Source organism: Hirundo rustica, chromosome 11 (genome assembly GCF_015227805.2).
Source record: "Hirundo rustica isolate bHirRus1 chromosome 11, bHirRus1.pri.v3, whole genome shotgun sequence".
NCBI classification, from domain to species: domain Eukaryota; kingdom Metazoa; phylum Chordata; class Aves; order Passeriformes; family Hirundinidae; genus Hirundo; species Hirundo rustica.
The window spans coordinates 15,660,217-15,686,945 of NC_053460.1; the positions used below are offsets into that span (position 1 = coordinate 15,660,217).

The 26,729-nt window shown below is 38.8% G+C and overlaps 1 long non-coding RNA gene across 13 annotated transcripts in view; it reads right to left on the reverse strand.

The window, feature by feature from the left end:
• LOC120758013 (uncharacterized) overlaps nucleotides 1-26,729 on the reverse strand; it is a 209,892-nt gene that overhangs the window by 90,865 nt on the left and 92,298 nt on the right. For 12 of the 13 annotated variants that reach the window (XR_005702736.1, XR_009208226.1, XR_005702741.1 and 9 more), the window contains one exon: nucleotides 9,819-9,993. This is a non-coding gene — a long non-coding RNA (uncharacterized LOC120758013). Of the gene's footprint in view, nucleotides 1-9,818; nucleotides 9,994-13,961; nucleotides 14,088-26,729 lie in introns of those variants that run through there. The other variant, XR_005702738.1, reaches the window with a different exon arrangement.

Sequence of the window (26,729 nt, forward strand, 5' to 3'; positions counted from 1 at the left end):
CAAGCACTGGTAAAAACAAAATAGCAAATAAGTCAGAAAGCATTACCAAAATAAAGATTTCTTTTCGCAGCCTAAGGACAATCCCTCAGATTTAACAGAGCTCAAACTATCTACCCACGGGGAAAGAGCAGGACTGAAGTTTCTGCAGCTTTACAAAAAGATTCTGCAGGCAACAAGTGCTTTCCCACGTCCCAGAGGCTGAGCTGTCAGCCTGGGTCTGCTGGGAAGTGCAGGTTGTTTCCAGGAGGCAGGAGAAGCCCTGGGCTCTTGGCCTCACGAGGTAAAATGGGTCAGCTTGGGACAACCTCACTGTTCTTTACACTGGGAATCCCTCAAAAGGATCAGCATTAGGTTTTTATTGGATCTTACTGGGTTTTAATTGCAGTGTTTTATATAGGGAGGCTGGAGAAAGCCAGCAGCATGGGAAGTACTGCAAATTAGGAAGTGTCCCACAAGCTCAAGAGGAAGTTTCTCCTTTATCTTAATTTTCAGATACTAGCAAAACAACAGGAAGAAGCTGTATCAACAATATTTCAGAGGAACAAGTGAAAAATAATGAAGTTATTTAAAGCAAGTTATATAGTCCATACATTCTTTCTTCATGTCTTTTTATAAACCATCTAAAAATTGGTATTCAAGAGATAACTTATCAATGGACACTTGCATGAGGCACAGTAAACACAGAGCCCACAGAAGGAAAATTCCTGTTTCCAACAACTATCCCTGCACTGAATGAAGCAGCACAATTCTTTTCACTTTCCATAACTCATTTGCATGAATTTACTTTTTTGCCTTAAGAGGTTGTTGTAATGTGTGTTAAAACACACACTGCAATTTTAACTCCATAATATCACGAAAGAAATACAGTGTTAGTATAAAGTGTAAAAATATGAGTGCTGTTAAATTCTTTGAACAGAAACAACCACACAGCGCTGCTCAAAAGCACCACCCAAAGGTAGAAGGGATGTAAAGACATTTAGAGAATTGTCTTTTTTTTTTTAATTTCAGCAAAACCTGTATGTAAAAAATGACAGCACAGTGAAACTTGACAGAGGCTTTTGATTGAAGTCACTGATTTCCACAGCTGCACCTGTAGGAAATTGATGATAATGCTGTCTAAACCATTCATTATGATTTGTAACTTTACTCGAATGAGCACTGGATTTATAAATTTGCTAGACGTGTGTTGTAGATAATATGACAAAACACTGTTTTCAATTGAAAATTCTTTTGACCTAATTTTATGAAAATCATGCAAAATTGGAGAAGGGAATTTATTTCTAAAGCACTCTGAAACAGCTGAAGTTGTAATTTTGGAACAGCATGCATGGAAGTGAAATATATTCACCAGAGAAATTCAGCTATCAATTGTACACCTTCCCTAGGATTACAAATATATAGGATAAGACTTTTTCATACTGCCAAAAATCAGTTTCTTCTTAGACAAAAAATATTTACGTCTGTTAACCATACTTTCAGTATTTCCAAGGATGAAATAAGCAATAACACAGCATTTAAAAATATATATGGGCATAAACTTTGAGTATAAAACATGGGATGCTAATCATGAACTGTTAACTGGTCATATATTTTGATGGAATTAGCATTTTAACAGCCTATTAGCCAGATACTTTAAATTTGAGGAATTTGATGCATTCTTGTTCAAAACACTGTGTTACACTAATATAAAGCAAATTAACATATTTCTTTTAACTTTTGCAAAAAAATACTCCAGATATAAGGAATCATAAGACTGCCACAGACTGGATTTAAGTAGGGTAATCTGCTGGGGTATGGTTTTGCCCTCTTTACTGACATTCATTGCTCACAAAGAAAAGTTGAGAAACTATGAAGCAAGAGAAGCACAGACACCAACTCACTGGAGCACAGATCAAACACTAGAAATGTTAGGAAAAGGCATCACCTGGCACAGAATACAGATCTCTCACCTGCAGTCACAGTAACACAAATACCTTCCACAGGAACATTTTTCTTACTAAAGTTGACTTTGTCTGCATAAGTAATTAGAGCCAAAAACATGCAGAATGATTATTTATTAATGCAGGAAGGATGCAGGGTAGAGTTCTCCACATGCTTCTGTTGCAAGAAGACAAAATTGAGCTAATTTACAAAACTCCCTCATCAAAGAAACAAGATTTGTAGTTATTCTGCTCTTGTAAGTATGCCTACACTGTGATTTTACCACCAACTGGAAAATTTCTTCCTGTTTTTATTTCTCTTTGTTGAGGAAGCCAGTGAAATAACTAGTTATTAGGATAAACACAACACTGAACAGCAAAATTGGGTTTCTACAGATACACTGTAATGTAAAATCACATTTCAGCCTGAAAAATACAGAGAGGCTTGTTAAAACCACAAAGAAGTCTTCCGTATGTTCCCTTTTTCTTTAAGCCTTGATACATTTCTGCAAAGCAAACCTAAGAAAAGCGTTTTTAAGATTATTTGCATAGTGTGATATAAGGTCCTGGTACTTCTGATTTTACAGGTTCTGCAAGATGGGAAGAGACTTCCTTTTGTCAAAGGAGATTTTCCCATGAAAATCCCGTGTAAGGCAGGACATCTCCTGAAGGCTGAGGAAAGCTCAGGGGCCAGGACTACACCTGTAAGGATGCTAAAGGCTCAGGCAAGACCAGCTCAGAGGCCCCTCAGCCTTTCTCCTCCACAGGAGCCAATGTCACATTCCAAAAACTTTAACTGTAAAGGGGAAAAAAATGAATTTATCCCAAGCTCTTTCTGTCAGGAAAACTACAAACAATAGAAGAGCCCTGCCAGTACTGGGGTATGACCTCTCTCCCATCCATGCACGTGCTGCAGGAGGAAGATCCTTAGGGTTCTCACTTTGTAGAGAAATCAGCAAGAGTTCACTTTTAAATGCCATAGTTCAGACCCACTTCCCTAAAACTTCAGCATATTCCACAATAAGACGTCACAATTTTAGCTCAAACAAGATTTGCAGACTGTATGAACATTACAGGAAAAGGTGCAGAAGGGAACACATAGCTCCCCACATCTTCACTAGAATCAAGAGATTTGGCAATGGGTATTTGGAGACTGCTTCAAAAGAATTAGTAATTCTTTAAAAAGCAGTAAAGTACAGTTTGAAACAAGCACATATATACACACGTGGTCTGCTCTCCTCGTTAGATTGACCTCAGCAGCTTGTTGAAGGAGCAGGGATCCTCAGGCAGCCAGCAGACATCTCTCACTGCAAAGCATATGCTCACTTTTCCTCAACTGTTACCTAATTTGTGCACCAAAATCCCTTTTAGATGGTAACATTAAGGAAATTCACAGGACAATGACCCTCTAGAGTATGCACCAATTTCAGCCATTAGAAAAATAAAATCAGTAATTAAATTACCTGCAATTTTCAGCTGTCTCACCCTTTGAAGGACAATATGCTGTTACAAAATGGAACAGTTCATACAGAGATTTCTGACAAACCTCAAGCCTGCTTGGAATTGTTACAAGATGGTCAGTCTTTTGTGAAAAAGAGGTCAGATTCCCTGTTCAAATTACCCAAGAGGTCACATTCCCATAGGATTTCAAGCAGATATTCACTTCAGTTCACTCATTTACAGTGTTGCTCAGAAAAGCCTGTTTTACCACTATTAATAGAATTGTTCAATATCACACTGCCTAATTATATGAGGTCCTCCACAACATATTTATTTAAAGTTAGCTTAAAATATACTGTATTTGATACTTTCAGTGTTCCTGAGCCTGGTTCCTCTTACCTGCCCCTTTCCCTTTCTGGCTGACTCTCTCTAGTTCATAAGATTTTCATTAGAAGTCGACCCAAACAGGAGCCATGCGTCCAACTTGATGATGCTGATTCAAACCTACTTTGATTCCAGACTTCCATGAGGAATGCTTTCAGTACTCCTACAGGATTTGACTAACAACTTCTGACAAATTCAAAGATTCAGCATCTGGGAGTTCATTATCTACACCAACACACGAGCAGGAGCTCAGTGTAACACCCTTGTCTTCAGCTCTGAAAGAACACTCAGACATGTCTAGCAGAAATAATTGAGACAGGAGATCATAATACCAGCACACGCAAGCAGGTGAGTTAAAAAGATCATCTGGGCTCCCTCATGACTCTCTCTGTGATGGACCTTAGACAGTGGGGAGAACATCCTGTTCCTTAGAACAGGACAAGTGTCTCAGACGGCATCTCAGCCATTGCCTTTTCAAATACATCAGTGCTGGCACTCGACACCGGTACAGGTCTTGTGGTGTTCAACTTGGGGATCAGTGATTATTGCTCAGATCTCCTGTAAGTCACTCATTTGTTCCTAATGAGTTTGTGAACCGAGGATACCCAAGGCAGAACCATGCACACTAATTACAGGTACGTATGAAAAGTTATGAGACGCTTGGTGAGAATTACTAAAGGTAATACAGGCAGCAGATATATTTTAAGTAAGAAAATGACAGGAACAAAATATTTTCAACTCCTGAAATAATAGAAGGTTTTAATCTTTACTCTCTAACTGTGACATTGTACTCTTATTAAATAAAAGTAGATAAGACTGGGTAGCAATCTTCAGCCAAAGCATATTTTCATCATCAATGGTCAGCACCTAAATTTCATGGAATACAGTGCTGGGAGAAAATTGTGTCAGCAGCCCTCCAACAGGAGAGGAAAGGGGGATGAACACTTGTGGCTGTGTATCCATTCATACACCTGCAAGAAAGCAGGTAGAAAGGAAAGCCTCCACAGAAGTTTTAATGTTGAAACTCCACCAAGGGCCTCCCCAAGACTCTACTCCAATGGCTCTACCAGACCTATTAACCTTAGACCCAAAGTGGCTTACACTGAGGATTAATCAAGAGAAGAAATACAAATAAAGTGCAAAAGGTAAAGAGAAAGGACAAGAAGAGGGTCTAAAAAAATAAAATTTCAAAGGAAGAGATGCTCCATCTACCAAGGACCACGTACCCAGGGGTAGTCAAGAATAAAAAAATTGCACAAAACTGAGTCCAAAAGAATTCATGAGCCAAAATATTTCATGAGCCTGAGTTCTGATGCTGAAAAGCAAAAAAGCAATAGCTACAAATTGATTGAGATTTCTCTCACTTTTCATTCAAGCATTTTATTTATCACAATTTCAAATTTTCGTTTTGTGAATTGCTCTTGAAAGGTGGTGATATTCCAGCTCACAAAGTAAATTTTACAAAATAAATTTATTATGGTTTTTTTTTAATTATTTTTAACTCACTTGCACTGATTTTTTTTTCAAAATACAATTAAAGTACATGTTTGACCAAATGGACATAATGTTTTTTCTTCTCAAGTTCTGTAAACATGACAAAAAATAAATATGGGGCTAAGAATGTCTTCTCTGTTAGCAATTAAATTAATTTTGCATAAATTAAAAATTGCAAAATCTAAAATCTCATTAAAGAGATAAAAATTGCAGAGGCTTTATAAGCCAATAAATAAGATCAGAATGGGGCAGATTTTTTTTATTATTATTATATGCATCTTCTGTTACCAGCATTTCACATGTTCACAATATTTTCCCCAATGTATTGACATGAAATCACTCTGGCAGGGGGAGTGGAAGAGGTGTGAAGATTATTGCTACCATGTGTATGTGAGGGGGCAGCAACACACAAACAGTTTCCAGTCATCCAAGGGAACCAACGCTTAACACCATTTCTAAAATTACTATAAATAAATACCCTGCAGTGGATCACATACCCACAGCTCCTGTTTTCCTGCGGAAAGCGCAGCACACACTATTGCACGGGAAAAACAACACATTTCTTTGAGATCCACCATTCTTGCAGTGTAGAGAAAGGACTTGAGATTTCTGATTTTATTTAAACCTGCAACTTGCAAAATCCATCGGCTCCCCTTGAACTAAGAGCTGTGGATCTGCCCTTTTCTCCTCTGTACTTTTAACATAATAGGTATTATTACCCATAACTTTTTATTTAAAAAGAATTGTGCCGCCAGGAAAATGAATGAATTTAATTATCAATGCAGTGTGAAAAAAATCATTAGAGCAAGAGCCTGGAACACTACGTATTAAAAATAAACAAAGGCTATTAAAAACAGTTTTTAAAAGTGTCATTCTTTCTTCAGTTCTTAAAATGTAAGTAATACAAACACAGAAACAACAGAACATTTTGTAAACAACTCTAGTTAGTGGCTAAAGATGGCCTAAGAAAATGCTAAATGACTGACTGGATCATTTAACTTTAAATCTATACTTTATGTGGCAATATGGAGAGGTCATTTGATTGCTATGCATAAAAAAATTAGAATTCTAACATGATCTAAAAGTTTCACCCTCATAAGACAAAATTTTCATTATAAAATTGTATTTAGTGGCATTCGTACATATCCGTCACCTCAGTTTTACAGTATTATAGTTCTATGAGTTTTCAACAGGGCATTATAGAAAGGACTATTTAAAAATAGAGTAGAACTTTTTTCCTTTATAAAGTATGTTCTCTGGATTGTTTCAGAGTTGTAAAATGAAAAAAAGCAGGTTCAAACATGAACTGCAGGTTGTTGCACAGAATTACTTCTTATTATACCATCTAGAAATCAGCATTTTTACCTGCAGATTTTCATCAAATAAGGTGTTCTCAGCAACAAGCTTTAGGTTCCATTCACTGTACATGGACATTTACAGAGTCATTATTCAGTTTTTGAAGATTTGTAAAGAAATTTTTGTATACTCACATAAGGAATAATCTGGGCCAAATGTCTTCCTCTACAGCAGCATGAAAAGCCTCCTCTATCCTCAAGAGAAAAATTTAAACCAAAATTTGTGGCCTCTGAAAGACTGTTATTAGAAGAAAAAAGTACATTACCTGTGTATTGTTGCTGTGAAAAAGCAGGTCAAAATCTTAACTCCAGATATATGGGAGCAGTTTCTACCAAAATTTACAAATTGCTTCCAGACGTAATGTGGTCTTGCTGATTAAACTGTAACTTACTGAAGTCCTGGCTCAGAGCTGCTTCTCAAAATACTCTTATTTACTTCAATATCTGGTTAAAACTGTACACTTCTAAAATACTTCTTTTCTACATATTTAATTTTTAAAAAATCCAAAAGAATGCTAGTAGATATCACAGCCACCCACCCAGCAGAACAGCAGGCTGCCAATTGGGCTGGGAGGGAATGAAGTAAAACCAGTGGGTGGGAGGCGGCCACAGAAGGTTCTAAGTGAGGGAAGAGAGCATTGTATAGAATCCACCAAAGATCAGACTTGATCTTCTTGTGTGCTCTTGAAACAAACACTATTTCAGAGCTGACATGTCTAAGCTGAGATTTTAACAAAGCCCCTGTTGATATTGTAAATAAAGACAACTAGAAAATCAAATCGTTTCCAAAACGACTTATTGTCTCACTTTCTGAACATATGTTCATTAGTGGTTACTTAGTATGGGGGGGTTCTCGTGGGGTTTTTTTCGGTGGTTTTTTGCTTGTTTGTTTTTTGGTGTGTTTTGTTTGTTTGTTTTTGTGGTGATGCCCTTTGTAATGAAGTCATACAACAGCCAGCAACGTTTCCCAGCCTTAGGCTTTATTGTGTAGAACATTTCAGACTCTAACTTTACTACTTCACTACTACTAGGGAATGTTCCCTATTGATTTCAAAGGGATTACTCCTACAAGCAGGAGGATTTGCAGAACTGGGATCTCAGACATGCTTTCCCTTCCTATTCCGCTGGAGACATCAGAAGGGCATCTGGAGTTTGAGAGACATCGTGCAAGAGAGCTAAGGAGTTACAGAGAACATGAATTTTAAGACAACCACATTGCATGGCCAAGGAACCTCCCCAAGTGCTGGGACAGAAATTACAGAGCTTTAGCAGGGAATAATGAGACGGCAAAGAGGAAAGAAAGACACAGCTTAGTGGAAACTAAATGTGAACCAGATTTACCCGTAATGTTCAGCAGTGAAACTACTGAAGGATTTAACAGCATTACTGATATTCCTGAAAATCAAAACTTGCACCTGTCATTTGGCAGATTGCACAGGTTTCCTCTGCAGAGGGGAAAATTTTCGTCCTAAGAGGACAATTACAAGTCTAGAGCTTGGTAGTGGGGTTACTCCAGACAGATGCCAACAGAGCCTTCCCATGCCTAGACTCTCAAAGAAACCCAGGAAACGACCATGTTTTAGCCTAGAGAAGTCAGGAATGTCCTTGCAGGAGCACCTCTGCTCTGTCTACTCCCCCCTGCAATCTCAAACATTAAATTTGCCTGTGGCATTTCTCAGGAGAACCTGCTTGAGAGCCCCCACTGTGACAATCCATGGCCAGTTCTGTGCCCAATGCACAGAGGAACCTGTTCAGTTTACCAGGAATGAAATGGAGATCAGGCTAAACCACGTCCACAACTCCTCCTACCTGTGTTATTTTCCCACTTAATCATTCAATCAGAGTGGGCGCAAAATAGTTGATTGGTTTCAGACTTTAAAGTGTTTCAAGTATTTGTTTTACATAAATTTTGCTTCAAATAAATTTCAGTTCTCTGTAGTGGGTAGGGCCCAGCAGTCAGGTTGTGGGGGTTCTGTTTGCGTTCCTGTGCAGGCCCACTGCAGTCCTCAGCATGGAGCAGCTTTCCAGGAGGGGTGTCCTCCTCCCCCTGCTAACCAACAGCGCCACACAAAGCCATCTGGCAAAGTATTTCAGACCCCTGGACAAAGGGCATTTATCAAAGTTTTTTTCTCATATTAACTGTGAGAAAATAAGCAGAATAAAGATGGTCCTTTCTCTTGCCTACTTACAGCAGCGATTACAGAAAAGATGCACTTCATATGCCACAGCTTGAATCCATAGTAGGGCAGTGACAAAGAACCAACATCAAAGAAAATATTTTGGTGGAACATTAATTTTCATGATGTTATACATAATGCTACCAAATCATAGTTCAATCTTCTTATTTGTAAGTGAATAACCTCTACATAAAAGTACAATTCATATGTGAGCTGAAAAGAAAATGTCTTTCTTTAGCATTCCCACTATTAGGCAAGCAGATGGCTCAATCTAAATGACCATGTGAAAGAAAGACAAAAAAGACCAGCACAGATCAATATCCTCACCATGATTCCTGCATTCCAATAAATACCAAACCATCAAGAGCAACAGCAGAGAGAAAAAGAGCATCAAAATATCATTTTAGAAAAAACAGTAAATAACCGAAACCAATCTGAAAACAAACAGCCAGTAGATTTAATAAGAAGAACGTAAACAAAAGCCAAACAAGCTTCACTCTTGCCACCAGTGCCTGCAGTTATCTAGAATGTAAGCAACAAAATAAACCACCCCAAACCTCAGTGTATCACATACATACGCCACAGGGAGAAATATATCAAAAAGAAAGAAAAATTATTACTTCTACATAAAAGAGTTACTGTATTTATGTGTTTGGGTATTTGTTTAGATTTTTTGTGGGATTTTAGTTTGGGTTGGTTGGTTTTGTTGGTTTGGGGTTTTTAATTACAGACAAAATATAAAGATTTCTTATTTTTCCAAGGGGCAAATCATACTCTATAAGGAACACCATGATGACGTCAAAGAAATGCCAAATGAACAGATTGGAGCTATCTCAGAAATGGGGAAAACACACCAAGCCAAGAGCTTTTAAAAACCCAGCAGCAAAGTTCCTTGCTGCACACAGACCCCTCTCCTGGCCCTGGCTCATGCAGCTCCTCCGTGGTGGCAGCAGAGCCATCGATTTACCAGGATTTCTTACTCTGAGGCACAGCCAGTACCTGGGTGTGTTCAGTGGGTTGAACACCAGGAAACCTCTTTCTGTCCTCACCTAGGCCTGCACTCACACCAGGGAAGGAGCCAGTTCTCTCAAGCCAGGGCACAGGTGAGTTCACACTTGCAGACTGCACCTTCTGCAGGAAGCGAGTTCCTCTCCTGCTGCTGCAGGTTCTGCCAGGTTCAGCTGATCACTGCACGTCCACTCGCTGCTCCCCTTTCCAGAGCACCTTGTTGAAACAGAAAACAAAACCAGGGGAGTATCCATCTCAAGCAAACAGCAGGAACCTAAGAGAGCTTTATCTCTGCACAATAAGTACAAGTATTAATAATTTACAGAATTAATAACTTACAGAGTACTTAGTTTCTGGGTACAGGTAAGCATCTGTTTTACAGTGAAAGCCAAGAGCATCTCACCTTCCTCAGTCTTTCCCCCTAACAAGCTAAAGTCATCCAACTGAACAACCAAATTCTCTTTGGAACTACTGATGAGGACCAGAAACTCAGGACATGCATCTGCTACACCGACTGAGTGTAGTCTAAGATAAAATCCAGAAACTTAATTAAGCACATAAGTCATCCTCTAGTGGAATTTACTGGTAAATTTCACCTGACAAAGCATGCAGTTATAGATGAAAGGGGAGACGAAAAGATTAATTTTAAAATATATTCCAAAGTATTTTACATAGATATTTTGGGCCTGGGCATATCCACTTCTCACTATCCAGCACTCGGTAAGGAAATTTCAGTGATCATGTCTCGTACTAAAAATGTTTTTCTTTCTACAATGCTTTAGTGAAATTCTACCAAGGAAACCTGAATTTCAGACTCCTTAAAGGGTTCCAAAGACAATTCCTTGCTGATCAAGTTATTAAAGGTTGAATAATCATCTGGGCAATCAAACAAGCCAGTAGAAAGCATCTTAACTACTGGCTGTGCAAATTCTCCAAATCCTTGAGCAGAATGTCAGGTACGTGGGCTTGAGAGGCAGCAGACCAAGAGGCACATCCAGAGAGCACGCCAAAGCTCCGTGCAGCCCTGTCAGAGCTGACCTGGCTTGTGCAGAACTTGAACCTAGAGCTTGCAAACAGGATAACCACTGGACAAAGGTTGTCTGTACTTTGACACAGAACACAAGGGAAACTGCTGCTTAAAATCAATGGGCTTTGGAATAGACACTTGAGTAATCATTTCTATTTACTTTAATAGAAGTGGAAAAAAAGCATAACAGTCTTTAAGAAATTTAAATCACTTTCATCCCTGTTTATTTAACCAACTACTAGGAACTTACAACTCTACTAACCACATTGCATTGACATTCAGAGATCTGAGTGAACCAGCAATTCCTAGAGCTAAGTCTAATCCCCGAATGATCACTATACCAAGATGACATTTTTCCATAGAGATGCCCATGGGTAGAAGTGTGAGCTGGCTGATGAACATACTTGATTTTTCAGTTTTCAAAAACAGGACACACTAACAGCATGAATTACATTATATTATAAAGAAATATGAGTGATTTTAAAAGCAGGTCAAGTATATACTATTCATAATTTCAGTCATTTAAACAAAGTTATCCTTTAAGATATATTTAGTTTCCTACTAAAAAACCAAGCCTGCCAGTACACATTTCCATATCTCAAACTCCATTACTCTTTTAAAAAAATCCCAAAATCTTCCATTAATAAAGCTAAGAAACAGAATTCTATCATAAAGCCCAGATGTAAAAAGATATATACCCATCAGCCCACTGAGTGTTCCAATCACAGCTGAATATTTTAATACTTTCTAGAATGCATTTGACCATTAAAATGTTGGGATCATATCTAGCCATTTAAAACAAGGACAGTTTGAAAAACATGAAAAAAACCCCAACAGACAGTATTACTAAACAAACACTTTGAAAAGTTCTTAGCATAAAACATCCCACAAATCCCACACACCCCAATACAAACATCTGAAAATAGCCCTGGCTCGAGATCCTTTAAATCTTTTCTAACCCACGGTTTTATAACCCTGTAAATCTTGCATTTTATTTTAGGACATCAGACAAATGCGTTGTATTTTTACTGTTATTTGCATCAAAAATTTTTTAAAATGGTCAAAAAAGCAAAAAGTATATATCATGGCAAAACTATAGAATTTACCAAATGTAAATTTTAACACTGCCAAAAAACAACACTAAATTTCATTTTATAAACATGAAAATGGAACATAGAGTAAATTAGTGTGGATTAACCTGGTTTTTAGAACTGAGACACTGCAGAGTTTTGGAGTTCACCAAACCACTCTTCCTTGCAGTCTCTTTGGCTGCATTTAGTCTGAAACACAGAGGCTTTAAAAGGCCTCAAAAGCTGACTTAAGTAAACAGACTTCTTTAAGTCTGAGAAGAACTTAAAGCTGAACTGTATTTGCTAGACAAAAAAAACCTTCACGTTTCTAATTTTGTGCCAGCAGTTCATGCACTATGTATAATATTTAAACATGCTCTAATTCTTATGTGTCAAAACAATCATGTTCATTAATATTTCCATTGCGCCTGCACTACTTTTGATGTATAATTTCATAAGAACCATTCCCCAGTTACTTAGTTCTCGTCAAGCAACTCAAAAGAAATGGGAATCAAAAATTTGCAACCACCGTATCTGAATTACATATTGATATAAGCAGTGATTAACTAAACCTGTTCAGAGACTTGAGGTAGACAGAAAAAAAAGGAGCAAAAAGAAGAAAAAAGTTCCCCATTTTATATAGATGAGGAAATTATTTAAGAAGTGTGTAAAACACTGCTAATATTTTTTCCAGCATGGAGAGAATCTCTTTGCCACAAGTCTTTTTCCCCATCTCAGAAATAAAAACCCCACTCCAGTCGTGGCCTAATGCACTTCTAAAACTTTCAAGAAAGGAATAAAGGAAGTTTGTAAGATTTCCATTGACTTTTATGAAATCTTGCTCGCTCTTTGTTCTCACCAGTTATATTAAATTAGGGATATTCAGGCTGAAGAGCCAATACAGTAACACAGAAAATTCAAAAAATTTAAAAAAAAAAAAATATTTTTGCAAAGCTATTTTCTAAGGAATTCCCCAGGCTTACTAACAACTTTTTAAAGTTAGTTAATACTGCGTATCTCCAAACTCATTGCATGCATTTTACCTGAGAAGTTTTTACTATCATTCACCTTTACATCTTCATCAAAATAAACATTAAGTTAGGGGAATTATGACAAATTGGAATAAAATTTGTGCCTTTTCAGCTAGATTTGTGAACAGACATTAGAGCAAACTCATCAGCACAGGAAGCAAGTGAAAAATTTACCTAAACCAGAGTTTAAACATGAGCTGTACATTTTTGTATGTCCCAAGAAAAAGGAATTCAGGATGCAAAGTACCTTGGCACTCCAGTGCCAAATCTCAGGAGCTGTGCACAGCTCTGTGGTGGTTTTTCACTGAGGAAATACATGGATTTATACACTCAACCAGCAGTGAAACAACAGCACCATATGATAGAGACTGAAAGCTGCAGAGCTACAGAATGGGTTTGGGGATTTTTAGGGGAGCACTGTAAATGAATCTGGAACTCTACTGAAAACATCTCTACAGACTAGAAGAAAAGAAAAACTCCACTGAAATGCTGAATGATTCTAGGATTTGGATTTCCCCCCCAGACCTTCCAGCTGTTGGCTGTCAATACCTGCGGAGTGAAGCACTAAGCACTCTCCCTTTCCTGCCCTTGACATTTAAACAGACAAGCCAAAAGCCTTCAGGGCAAAGCTGGCTGGTTTTGGCTGGGACAGAGTTAATTCTCTTCATAGCTGCTGTGGGGCTGTGGCTTGGATTTGTGCTCAACACAGTGTTGATAACACAGATTTCATTATTGCTGGGCAGGGCTCACACAGTGCCAAGGCCATTTCTGCTTCTCCCAGCAGCCAAACAGAGAGTGGACTGGGGTGTGCCAGGGGTTGGGAGGGGACACAGCTGGGACAGCTGGCCCCAACTGACCAAGGTGTATTTCACACCATATAAAATAATTTAGGTTAGAAGAGACCTCTAAGATTATTGACTCCCACCTGCATGCTGGAAATGTGGGAGAAGGAGGGAATAGAGAGAGGGGGCAGGATGGGGAGGATTGTGTTTGCCTCCCCAAGTCCCTGCTGTGTGGGATGGAGCCCAGATTTCCTAGACAAGGCTGAACACCTACCTGCTGCCCACAGCACCTGGAGCATGAAATCCTTGCTTTGCTTGTGTGTATGGCTTTTACTTTACCCTTTACACTGTCTTTACACTTCTCAGCCCATGAGCTCTCTCAATTTTCCCGTTCTGTTTCTCTCCCTGTCCCACCAGCTCAGCAGGGAGGGAGCAGTTGGGTGGTGCCAAGCTGGGGTTAAACTGTGACAGAACTGCTGGTAAATGGTTTGCCACTGGAAAAGTGAAACACACTGGAACTTCTCAGTCCTGACCTGTCAGATTCAAAAATAAAAATAAAAAAACCCCACATCACCAAAAATGAGACAAGTGACACATGGAGATTTGATTCCCCACCTGCGTCTCACAGTGGGCAGTACTTCCAGGCACTCAGATACAGACTTCTCAGACAGCTTAAGAATGAAGATTACCAGAGCTTTTGCTATTTCTAGGAAGTTTGATACCTATTCTCTCTCTCTGGAGGTTTTCAATTGTTCGTTCTTTAATCTAAAGATGAAAATCATCCAGACTGAGAGCATATTTTTTTCTGTGGGTAAGAAACCACAACAGAGGCACGACCTTTGCTTGGGGTGTTCGTTACACACATTCCAGGCAGCTCTGATCATATTTCACTACCCTGGAAGTGATTGTGATGTCCAGAACACTGAATTATGTCATTAATTAAGGAATCAGGCAGGAGGTAGCTGATTATAAGGGAGAGAGAATCTGTACTTACACAAAACTATTTTCATAATCAGCGATGATAGAAAGGGAAATAAAGAAAAATTACCTTGTGCTTAACACGAGTGTCCTGGTATATTGTTTTAAAAGATTGTTCTGTGTGTAGAGGATGTTATTTAGCTTCAGTGGTTAGCCAAAAGCAAAGTGAAGATTTTGTCTTAGCAAAATCTTGCCTTAGCACAAACAAAAGAAAAAGATACAACAACATTTTTGCTTTGGATAGCAAACTTGCTAATTTCTCCCAAGGTCCATATGAGAAAAAGGTAGGATAAGGGCCCTAATCCATTTAAAACTTTTTTTAATGTTGATTTTTACCTGAAACAAAATGTGCAGTATCTAAATGCAAGAATACCATTTACTAGAGTATCAAAGATTAGTTCATTAATGGGTTCAAGCAACTGGCCATGCATCAGCATAATATTAGAGGCTAACTGATTCTCCTCTGTAAGCCACTTACACAACTGAGCACTGGCAAATCATCTCAAGATGCATGTCAGAGAGAGAGATGACAGTGTTAAAGAAATACATTTTTCATTTTATTCTATTAGTAATACACAGTACTGAATGTTACAGTGCAGACAGCAAGAGATTTTTTTAAGCAGCTTGGCAAGCCAGGACACACATTACCTTCAAGGTGTCTTTTTGCTGTAAGACACAAGTCAAACAAGAGCTGAGCAATAACAGGATTTGGTGAAAGGGTGATTTTGCTAAATTCCCTACAGACTTCTGTTTAGATTTTTAGAGGCCTCTGATTTCTTTCTTAGCTGTGTTTAAAAAAAAAAAAAAAAAACACACCTCCATGATGTGAAGCAAAACAGCCATAAGTTAGCACATGCTTAAATACTTGACCAAGTCAGAGCCTTAAAATAAGGAAATAACGGGGATTATACAAAACAATCACTGCGGTGCTTCTCCACACGAATGTCAGAGCAGCCACAGTGCAATGTACACAGACACCCGGTAGGATTTGTAAGTTCTCTCAGGTAAAACTCACAAGGTTGCAAAACATTCATGATTTCTAAAAACAGAGCAGTAAATAAGCTCCAGACAAGCAGAGTTTTCTGTCTCTCCCAGTATTTTTGCTTGCATCAGGCACAGGAGAAATACACATGAGATTGCTGCAGCAACTTTTCATTCCCATATGAATGAAAATATCCCTTACCAGCCATCTTTCAGAAAGCTGAATTCCAAAGTGACCCTAAAGACTGCACTGACTGGCACTTGATCACTTATTCATAGAAAAAGAAGCTTGTGAGAGCAGTCTTCACAAGGTGTCTAAAAACTGCAGGCACTCCTCTGCAAGAGCCAGACTAACAGAACTGGAACCTTAACCCCCAGCCAAGAGCAGAGACCACATAATGGGGGTGTGTAAACTTAAATGTTACATTTAAGTGCTCTGAATGTTAGATTAAAAAATAAATAAATAAAATCAATTTCAGCCCTTCTTACAGCAAAAATTAAGTGGTCAATCAGTGTATGTGTATGTCGTAACTTAGGGGTAGGTCTTACAATTTTTAAGGGATATACACAAATGTACACCTTCCTAAAGGGTGCCTAAACAATCAGTGAAATAGAGGGGGTACAAAGAGGTAGGAGCTGTCCTCTGGAGCAGGAGGTGGGTGTCCTTCACAATTCTTCCTTCGATAGAACTGAAAGGAATGAAAAATTTTCTATTTCATAATGTTCTAACTGGAAAGGTCTTCCACTAATGGGAAATGTGAGTTTACATTTCCAAGGAAACTTTACAAGTAAAAAAACCCTAGAAATCTGTACTTTAAAAATCAGAGTCCAAATTCTGTTTTACAGGCATTCCAGATGCCAGCTTGATGCTGAGAAAAGAACATATCAGGTGCCCAGGTTATCAATATTGAACAACTTCTCTGCTGAGTCTCAACTTTTGTAATTTGGGGTCTTTTGCTTTAGTCCACCTCAAAAACCCCTTTCACTTTTTTTTGTTTGCTTGTTTTACTTGAAAGCCATGGTGCAGTGAAAGGAGACTGGCTGAAAAACCTCTGATATCTTTGTGTTATCACCTGCAGGATGCATCAGCAGGGAGTGAGAGCACATGGCAGGGTGAGAGCCAGCTTGCAGCTCCAAGAATCCGCTGCCAGGAACCCGCGGCAAGGCAGGCGCGGCAATTTGGCTGCGAGCGCCGTGGTTGGAGCATTGCTGAGGCAAAGATGCTGATGCTCCCCAGCCCTCAGGTGGACGAGATCCCAGCTGACAGGCCCTCCTCTCATTCACTCTGCACACTGACTCCTGACATTTTTCTTGTGCCTGTTTTTACATTTAAGCTCCTAAGGTTATTCTTCGGCTATATTGCTCTTTCAATGAGATAGATCTGCATTGAGTCATTAAACATTTTCATAGATTTGTTTTCAGTTAAACTTGTTTTCCCTTTCCATTCCAAGACCATTTTGCCTCTGGAATTTTTCCTTCCATCTATGCTCTCAAGCAACTAAGCCTTTTTATCTAAGGCTAAAAAGTAATATTTATCCATTTTTAAATACTGACATATTGACTATGGATTTAGGTTGTTTTAGTTCCTTCTGTCCCTCTACTACCACAACTATAACCTAAGCAGCTGCAGATGAATTAAAAAATAATTAAATTGTTTTACATAGAAAGAAGAGAGGAGGATAGTAAAAAGAACTTCCTATTTCTCCCATCAGCATCACCGGTTGTCAAGATACAGCTGCTCCCTCATGTAAAGAAATGAAAAGTTAAACTTAAAAAGTGACTGATGGAAGTTAAAAGCACACCCTGAAGAAATTTAATACACAAGATATATTTAAAGCATTTATCCATGTATATCCACAATAAAGCATTGGATAGTGTTTACTAATTTAAGAACAACTGTGCTCATTAACAAAAAGAACTGTGATTGCTAAATCCCACACAGCAGAACATGCAGGCATATTTGCAGCAGAGGAATACTCCATTTTTCCTCATATTACATCAAGCTCTTCAAGGACTTGACTGGGAATCATGACACACTTCTTGTGGTATTTATTCTTAATGAGATTACACTAATCAAGCTTAAATTAACATTCATTCTCCCATATACATGCAGGATTAGTGATCATGTACACATATGCAATCTAGGGAAGTCTTGCTGATCCAAGGACTAATGTGCATGAAGTGAAAAGCTCTTACCATTAAGAAAACTGGTATCAAGAATTCTGCAAATATGCCAGGAGATGAAAGTCACCATATTACTGTGGTCTGTTTCAGGGACAGATAAAGTGGGCTTTATGTTTCATATACTATGGAATACATAGAACCACTAACAGAAGTGTTTCAACTCAATACAATATGAAAAATTCAAAATAAAATTTAACGTGTCTGACAACAAACCAACAAAATTACGCAGAGTTTTTAATGATGATTATTTATGATCATTTAGAACTGGCATCACTGTTACAGTTTGCCTTCCAAATTTCTCTACGATACATGACTCCATGGCAACTCAAGGATCTACATGGATGACTTACCAGCAGTTTAGGGCTCTAAAAGGTGTCTGACCCAAGCCTGATGTTGCTACTCCCATAAACAGGAGTGCAATATCTAATCAAAAATTTAAAGCAGGCAATCAGTGCTGGGCATCTCTTGTGGAGAGCACTCACCACCCCGGGACACCTCGCCACCGCAAGCAATCCCCAAACCCATGAGCACAACCCATTCAGCCCATTGCTACCTGCTACGCTGAATATTTCATCAGCAATGACAAGATTTTTTTCCTTCTCCCTCCCTCCCAGCCCTGCTTTCATATTTGCTTTCTTGACAACTTGTCACTGCCACATCACTGCCACGCTGGCTGTCCTTGAAACCTGACCTCTGTAGCTTTGTGCGCCCAGTGGTCGTGCCGTCCCTGTCTCACTCCAACCACTTCTGACAGGAGACATGCTGATCTCAACAGCAAGTCCTGGCACCTGAGACACACTGGGATTACACAGGTAAATCAGGGTATTCCGTGTTGTCTCCCAGCTAACAACAGAGGGAAAAACATGACATCTTGAACAACAGATCTTACGTTCGCATATTCAAAAGATTCATCATGCTTTTACAAGCAGATGGGCAAGATCGTTTCCCCTCACTCTGAGAGGGGAAAATGACACAAAATAAAATAAAGCAGGGGGGGAAAACAAGGGAAAGGTTATCTTGGTTTTAATTTAAACAGAATTAAAGGGTAGGTTACTGAGGAAGATGCTAGATAAAACAATGAGTTAAAAATCAAGAAGGTGAACAGAAAGTCGTCTTCACCAATCTAAAACAGTTTCAATTATAACTTTCATTAGAAGCATCTCAGTTTATTTACCTTCTGTGTGAATCCTATGCACCTAATAAGGGCTGTGATTTCATTCCACAATAGCACAATCTACTTAAAAGCAGGTATATCTACAAAGAAAGGTAAGGTTTCCCTTTAAAATGGCATGTTTTTAACTTTTCTTGAAATGTCTGTGTAGAAAGGAACGTGAAGTATTTTGACTGAAATAAATGCTTCCATGGAAAACAGTGAGCCCTGGAGATTATGCCGATTCTTGAAGAACTTCATACTGTTTTAAGCAGGTGACAGTAATGTCATCGCCTGAGCTTTTTGCCTTCCACACTTGCACAACAACAAAAAAAAACCCAACTGAAAAAAAGAAAAAGAGAGCTACCCATGCAGATAGCAACTTAGGAGAAGCTACAATTAACTTACACCAAGGTCAGGCGCACTACTGTTATCTTCTGGCCAATACTGCCTTTTACTGAGAAAAAAACCCAGAGAAAACCACACCTAGCATGAGAATCAGTATGCATTTAATATATTTCCCTTGCAAAAACTATAAACATTTTTCATTATCTACATCACAGCCATGTTGGACCAGGTAATTTGTTTATTCCCCACACATCAGGGCTGTTAATTATCCCACAGGATACCATACATTGCATATGATATTATAAGACCAAATTTAGGAGAAAAAAGATGTCCATGAGAGCTGTATTTGAACATATTTTGCACATATTTACAGTTTTCCCTCTCTTAGTTATATTTTTTCATCAGTAAATAGCTACAGAAAGCCCCTGAATTCTTTTTTAAAACTATCCCTGCCCCACCCCAAGTAATATGCCATTATTCTTGGCAATGTTTCAAAGGTTAGTATTAATTATCTGACCACACTTCAGTTTCAAAATTATTTTAAAAAATAATTCCAAAGAATGCTAACAAATGTTCTTTATTTTCCCAAATCTCTATGTGACAAATCACTGTCTTAATCATGCACTTTAATTTGAAAGTTACTTTTAATGAGCACAGACTACAAAGCATTTCTTCCCCATGTCTCATACTAACATTAGTATTCAATGATAAATTTGAGAGCTGAGTCAGATTCAAGTATCCCATATTATCTCCTGTGGAAGTTGTACACATTCAAGAGAATACACCCTTTAAGCAGTGTTCACCAAAGAAACAAAGAGGGAATGATCACAAGAGGCATCTAACCTGGCTGTTTAACCTGTGCATGCTTCAGGCAAAGGAAAGTGAAATAATTTCCACTTTCACTTGTCACACACAGCTCAATTGCCTGGATTCATAACATTCCCTGGGTGTCACTTGGTTTAGGTGGGCAGTTAGCAACATCACCATCAAACCAGCTCTAGAAACACAGTAAACACTTCCAGTAAAATGGAGAAAATATTTTTCAGTTTGAAAAGTTAATGCAGTCCCCAGTCTGAACAGGAAGATCCATCACATCACCACAAGTTTAGGGGCTCAGGGTGAACAAATATCCAGACAGTTCCAGATGGGAACCCTGCTTTAAACACAACAAGAGTGAGTACACACACATGCAGCTGCATGATCTCAAGCCTTCATTCAAGAGTGGTAGCCAGCAGAAACCTTGGGCAAGTTAAACCAGCCTGAGTAAAACCTTCCACCTGATCTTTCCTGAAGGAAAATGCATCTTAGGACAGCTCCATTGTTTGCTCCCCTCCTACATTGCAGGAGACAGCACTTGGTGAGGTGGTTTACAAGTTTGAGAGATATTCAATTGTTAATATTTGAGATTATGAAATGGGAGAAGATAACACAAAGGAGGTGTTTCCTTGTTTTGGGTTTTTTTTTTTTTTTCTTTTGAAGAAGGTCTCCTCTAGTAAAGGAGGGAATTCTAACAAAGGAAACGCAGAGCAAATACAACTGAGTAGGCAGGATTCCATTAGCATATTTTACAGTGCTCTCTGGGAACAGTCAGGAGAGAAGTGATCAACCTCCAGAGCTCATAGGAGTTCACAGCAAGTGAGAACAATCTAAAAAAGGGCCTATTTATACTTATGCTCAGAAAAACCTTTTCAAAATAGAAAACACTCACAGCAATCTGCTCCAATTGAAAACTAAAAAAAAAAAAAAAAACCACCAAACAGACCAAACAAACCGTGACAACCTGTATTCTTTCAGAGTATAATTATCTATCCAGTGAGCAGGGCCACTTGAACAATCCCGCTTTGACTGCATCAACTGAGTGTAAATCAGTAGGAAAACTCAGAGTAACAGAATTCTCGGAGAATTTAACCCTTGCTTGAAAAGCCCAAGGTGCAACTGAATTATCAGTGTGATGTAACTTAGCAACACTTAAGACAGTCATGCTTGAAAACATATGCAAGCAAGTAGCAGAAATGATAGCACTTTTCTTTGAGAGAAATTTATGACATTTGTCACTTCCGTTCTCCAAGCCCATCTGTCTATCAGTGTGCTCTCTGAGCAAATGCAGCTGAATGCTGTCTTCACAGCAGGTCGTGTTGTCCAGATTTAAGAAGACATACGTGCACTTTTAAAGTTCCTGTGCTTTACCAGGCTTCTACTCCAGCAGAATTTGGTGCCACTCATGCCATGGGCCACACTGTTATATGAATGAGGGTGCAAATTTTAAGCTTCTTTGTCCAGCAAAATCAGCATTTTTTATTACCATTTGAATCTGCAAATTATATGCATAATGTTGTGTAAATAAAAGCTAAGGAGGTTAAAGGCTCTGAATAGAAAAACAAAAAAATCAGTTTTTCAGACCCAAGAACACCTACTGTTTAAAATGTTAAAATACCAGGAGTCACATACAAAAAATCCCAATTATATGTTATGCCTTAAAATATGCTAACAAAAAAGGATGTGGCTAAAATTTAAGTCCTCAAAACAGCACAACCTCTGCCAAAGCAGCATTTGTGAATTTTATTTGGCAGTAACAGGAACAAAAGGTAAAACAAACAAACAACAAAAACACAACACACACAAAAACACCCAAACAAACAAAGAAAACAAACCAAAAACAGGTGGGCAGGAGAGAAACAACTAACACCCACACCTTTAAACAGATAAAAACAAAACAATACAAGAAGTATCAAACTATACCTTCAGACATAAAAGATGTCTTTTTCATTAAAACTGAAAATCCAAAGCTATAACATTAGGCTTCGTAGTTTCAAATCCTTCTTGTGCTTCAGGAATACGTATTAACATTAAATTTAAAGGTAAACTGAGTCTAGATTTTCCAAATAGATAGAATTTAAAATAAAGAAAAAATGCCAGAGAACTTTTAGCCAATGTATTTTGGAAGGTGATTATAAGATTCTCAAAGCGGGATTCCTGATTATCTCAGGAACTTGGGGTCCAGCAGACTTTGTTCTGTGTTCCTCTCTGTTTCCACAACAAAATTGCATTTCTTCAGCTTTAATTAATGTTTGACATATTGAGTGCTGATCCCAGACCCTGCTTTTTCCATACCTTGACAATGATTGTGCCTTTTGCAGCAGATCATAAAGTTCAAGGGCATAAGTAGATGTACTGTGATTCAGCCATATGATTCATATGAATTCTGCTTTGCTTAACATACTCAGGAGGCCCTCCCTCCCCCAAGAGAAAAAGAGTTCAATTCATAAAATACTAATAGATTCATTATGCTCAGAGGCTGAGCTACACCGAGGGGTTGAGGATGGCAGAAAAGAGCCTGGCTAAAAATAGCCACATGTTTGAAAGTCCAGCTTCAGAAATGCTGTGACATTAGTCGTGACTTCTATTTGAAAAATATAGATACCTGTACAGTTCTCTCATTTCTCAATTAACATGTAACACAGATGCACTATTGTGTGAGCCTGCACGCACAAAGTCTTAAAAAAATAGTTTTAATAGCTTTGATCTTTGTTTTGAAGCCTTCTGCGCAGAGGTCCCGCAGTAGCAGCTGCACAGACAAGTCTTAACAGCCACATTAAGCAGAATTAATTGCAAAAAGTCTGAGATGCTGACCCTTAGCTTTGTGGTATCAAGTTCAGCCACAGAACCTAGATACCTTTGCCGCAAATATTAACAATCCAGGTAGTGCTGGTTAGCCAGACCTCACAATTCTACACACACCTTCCTACACCTCTCTGTGCAGACATTGCACACTGGTTTCTGTATTTCAGTTCCACGTGTCAAAATCTAGGCACACCTGCACTTGGGTAAAGATTACTCCCCCACAATAACCCTGGCCCCCAGTTTCACAGAACAGGTAATTGCAGCCTGTGTTTTTTAATGCAGTGGTACAGAGGCAATGCAGGCACCAAACATCCATTGCTCTGCTTGGCAACCTCCTGGAGCCCGCTCCTGGCCTCTGCTTCCCTCCTCAAGTTTCTCCCTGGGGAAAGGGGGAAGTGTCTGGTGCTCAAGCCCCTTTCTTTGGCCCAATACTTCACTATTCTCACTGTGGCCATTGGTAGGAGCATGGCCTAGAGGAGGGAGTTTGAGACCTCTGTAGCAGACCCAACCAGACACACACAGGACACAGCCTCAGGTGCTTTGTCCACCCTCACGCAGGGGAATAAAGGTGTGCAAAGTCAGAGGGACCTGCCATGGACAATTATCCACACGCTGTACCCGCTCTTAGGAGACATGAACGTTTTAAGAAGGAATAAAGATTCTCCGCAGTACTGCTGGCTTAAACTAGAACCAGATTTCTCACTGAAAATAGAATATATTCTTGGACACAATCCAAAGCACACCTAAGTCAGTGGAAAGGGTGTACATAAACAAAAACCTATCACATTTCAGTAAAGTCTGTTTGGAAAAAGATGGACAGTATTTCTGCAAAGCAGAATTTGCACTTACAGACCAACTGCTTTCATCAGTTTCAAGCATATTGATGAGAGGATATTGTTTACTACCAGGAATTACAGAAGCACTCACATTTAAGGTCACATCCCACTAACTTTACAAAAGCATACTTTGACTACAAGAGCATAAACCAGCTAAAGTTCATTCCATGTGTATCAAAACTGAGAAGAAACAAATTTAATTGTCGTTGATCTCCATATAAAATCTTTTACAATGCAAAAAAATATAAAGAAACTAACAAAAATGCATACAGAAATTCATTTCTTGCGCTCCTTGCCCATAAGTGAATTATTATTTTTAATAGATGAACAATCGTTCCAGGTTTTTAAGAATATCAAATTTAATTTGTCTATCTGAAGTTAAGCCATTTCTGCAACCTATTAAAATAATCTATGCCAAAGTCTGCACATAAATGACTGCATTAAAATCATATATACGAGGCAACCCCAAATATTCAAATTCAAACTAAGAAGTGTGCATATGCCTGAATGCTCGTTTTCACCGCTCCACACCAAATGTAAAATGAACTGGAAGATACATCTGCACTGACTTCAATCTATTTCACGTTGATCGGTAACTAAGATTTCACTACAGAGATTTATCACATTAATTAGCTCTGAAATTACTCATAATAATTAAGTATATTGTTCTTAAACTCTTTAGAGATTGCTGATATACTTTTGCTGCTACTTAAAGAAAATAAGTATCAAGGGAAAAAACTTGTCTATTAATGACCTTTTGATTAATTTAATCTCTCCCACACTTCCATTTGCCCTACCCTGGGCAGACTTTCTTCTAACCAGACACTTTTCTGAAGCCTAACATTACATAAAAAATTTCAAGCCCTTCACAGATTTTGAACTGTGACTTACAGCATGTCACGTTATCACCGTGATCTTTGAACAATCCTTGTTTATGCGTGCAGCAATCCCAAATGCAGGGCAAAGCACTTCTGGAACTCAGATCCCCGTGTCACAATCCAAGTCTGCAGAATTTCTGCCAATTTCCAGGGATTCTGGAGGAACTCAAGACTGTGTGGTGCCAAAGGATAAAACATACAAAAGCAGAAACTCAGATTTGCATGGTTTATTATCAAACATGAGGGAAGCCTGACTGAACCAAGCAAACATTTTAAAAAGTGTAAAATCCAACAGTCCTGGATATCAGCATGGAGTGTGCCCCCCTTGCTGCTCTGTGGGTTTTTTTTTTTTAAGCAACAGCATGGCTTAAACTTCTCAGGCTTGACATCCCATTGGGCTGCTGCGTCGTGTCCCTTTTTGTCAGGCTGTCACGTCACACAGTGTAATGTGGCATTTCTGTGTAACGGACTGAGACACGTCATGCCAATGACATGTCAGCCTTGTGAATTTCAAAGAGACACAGTTCAATGAAAAACATGGTTTTCTAACTGCCCTGGAGGTTTTAAACCTTAAGAAAAATAAAAAAAGGCTTTTCTTCTCCAGTGATTTTGCCAGTGAAAAGCACATGTTTTTTGGTGTTGCCCATGCGTAGAAGCAGGTAGCAGATATCTGAATATTTGGACATCTTTATTATTGAAGCTTAAATTGCTGATCCAGTTTGGTAATTAGGAAAGGTCCAGAGCACAAATGCATTCGCTGAGTAGCTAATATTTATTCCCACCAGACTACATATACAGTGATAAAAATTTTGCATTTAAGTCTAAGCACTAAATTTCTATGACTCACAACTCCATGATTCATTCCCAGAACCTTTAATGGATGCACATGCTCCTGTGACTGTAATGACGTTTTGGGTCTGCCTGAACACCCCACAACAGGTGGGACAGGGATCTTAAGCCTTGCCTATCCTTTATGCTAGTTTTGGACTAGCAAGACAAAAGCAGAATTGGTCTGCGACCCAAAGCACCTTAAGAAGTTTTTCAAAATGTGTTTTGTCAGAATCAATTTCATGTATTCCAAACTGGAAAACCAACCAAATGAGGATAACTCCTTCTTCCAATCACTAGTGCTAGTCCTTACTCTCTAAACTTTCTAACTGTTCAAGAAAAACAGCGACTTCATGCTATGCCTTTTTTTTTTTTTTTTTTAGTTCTGGGAAAAGAAAATTAAGACCTTAATATGGGAATTATCATGCCAATACCTCACTAAAACAAACAAAGTGGATGGCAGCATTTTTAAACAAAGTTCTTGCTGATTCCAGTGACGCTTTCTCAGATGAACTGCTCTCAAACCACACCAACATCACACAAGAGCAGCACTGAAAAGTGAATGAGGGGCTGGGAAGCCACCAGTGCTTGCTGCAGAAAACCAATGAAACCTGCTCCTTGGCAGGTACCCATCCTCAGCAAACAGGTTTGGTGGGCAATGAAGTCAGAGCATGAGGGAGCCAATACCCTTTTTCGGTAGAGGAGCACAGAAGAGAGCTGATCAAACCTAAATATGCAAGAGGAGAAGGAAGCATCATCAATGATCACCACCGGTACTGCAGGTCACTGCTGCCCAGCCAGCACAATTCCTGCTGCTTGCTCAAATGCAAATGGCTGGAAATACGAACAGGCAAATTAAGACACCTTGCTTTGCTCAATATAGTCTTCTCCAGAGTCTCTAAATGGAAAATGTATTTGATTATCTGATATAATTAATTACATTGCCTACAACTATAAAACAGGTCTTTAGGGAAATACACATGTCCTTAAGGTAAAACAAAACCCCTAAAAAATGTGCAGCGTCTATGGTATCATACTGTCCTGATCTTCCACTCTGATTTTAACCAGATAGCAAGATGTGAATCAGTGACAAAGATTCATTCAAGTATGCCAAATATTTAAACATGCCACTCTCACAAAGCGGTATGCACCTCAGTGTCACGGTATTATCCATTTGGGGAGGTATCGCTACAACTCACCAGGTTTTTCATCAACAAATTGAGTGTTTGTGAAATCCC